The sequence below is a fragment of the Bos mutus genome, chromosome 6 (genome assembly GCF_027580195.1).
Source record: "Bos mutus isolate GX-2022 chromosome 6, NWIPB_WYAK_1.1, whole genome shotgun sequence".
NCBI lineage: Eukaryota > Metazoa > Chordata > Mammalia > Artiodactyla > Bovidae > Bos > Bos mutus.
This window is the reverse complement of record NC_091622.1, coordinates 14,373,637-14,375,149: the sequence shown is the minus strand read 5'-3', so window position 1 is coordinate 14,375,149 and position 1,513 is coordinate 14,373,637. Positions and strand designations below refer to the sequence as shown.

The 1,513-nt window shown below is 38.6% G+C and overlaps 1 non-coding gene across 1 annotated transcript; it reads left to right on the top strand.

Annotated features, from left to right (window-relative positions):
- The first annotated feature begins 544 nt into the window (after positions 1-544).
- On the top strand, positions 545-616 carry TRNAF-GAA (transfer RNA phenylalanine (anticodon GAA)). The gene has a single exon. It is a non-coding gene; the product is annotated as a tRNA-Phe (tRNA).
- The last annotated feature ends 897 nt before the right edge of the window (positions 617-1,513 follow it).

Below are 1,513 nucleotides of genomic sequence, written 5' to 3'. Positions count from 1 at the left end.
TTTAACATCTGCCTCTTTTGTTAGACTGCGAGAAACATGCGGGCAAGGACATTATCGGCCTTTCTCATCTTTTCTATTCCTGGTACCTTAGCACAGTACTTCTCAGGAGCTTCTCAGCAACACAACAGTTCTTTATTAATTGAAGGAATGAATGAAGCTCTGGGCATTTGAGTCTGTTTATGGTAACATGTCTGAGACCTTTCACCTTGTTTCTGCCCTGTTTCTATTATCCCTGAGACAGGGAAATTTACAATCCATAATGATTGTCTATTAGATTTGACAGCATTCCTTGCTCCAAGTTTTTTGTTCCACCCTTGATGTAAAGTATTGAGAAAGGAAGATAACTGTCTAAATAACAAACTAAAGTGCATCTAATTCTGGTAGGAAATTTGGTTTTATTCAATCAAGTAACACAAAATAACTGGTATATCTGCCCTTTTATTTAGTTAAATGTGTTGGGTTTTGCCCATTCTATCTCTAGGTACCTCGGTTTCCCATGGAGTTCAAGTCTAATTTGTGTGTGTATGTGTATGTGTTTCAGTATTCCCTGGTGGCTCAGATGGTAAAGCATCTGCCTGAAATGCAGGAGACCCAGGTTCAATTCCTGGGTCGGGAAGATTCCCTGGAGAAGGAAATGGCAACCCACTCGAGCACTGTTGCCTGGAAAATCCCATGGATGGAGGAGCCTGATAGGCAACAGTCCATGGGGTCGCAAAGAGTCGGACACGACTGAGCGACTTCACTTTTTTCACTTCACTGAAGACCTCTACATATGTCCATGCCCCAATTCCTGGAACTTATTATGTCACCATATATAGCAAAAACAACTTTGCAGATGTGATTAAAGGTAAAGACTTTGAGATAAAGAAATTTCCTGGATATCTGGTAGACCCAATGTAATTACACAGGTTCTTAAAAGTGGAGAACCATTTCCCAGCTATGGATAGAGATGTGACAATGGAAGATGGATCAGAGGGATGTAGTACTGCTGTCTTTGAAGATGGAGGAGAGATGCTATGAGTCAATGAATGTAGGAGACCCCTGGAAGTTGGAAAGGCCAAGGAAACATATTCTTTTGTAAACCTCCAGAAGGATCACAGCCCTGCCAGTACCTGGATTTTGACCCTGAGAGATCCCTGTTGGACTTCTGACCTATTGACCTATAAGGTAATAAATTGTGCTGTCACTAAGTTTGCAATTTTTTATAATAACAGTAGACAATAAATGCAGTAATATGTTGATTAAATTCATGTGAATCAATTTGTTTAGTTCTAAAATAGTTGTTTTAATAAAACCTTTATTCAAAAAATATGTCTTAGATCAGCTTACTGTTTGACGAAATGAACATTGATTTATTTATTTTTAAAGTTTTTTTTTTAATGTGGACCATTTTTAAAGTCTTTATTGAATTTGTTATACTATTGCTTCTGTTGTTTATGTTCTGGTTTCTTGGTCAAGAGGCATATGGGATCTTACCTCCCTGACTGGAGATCAAACCCATACCTCCTGCGTT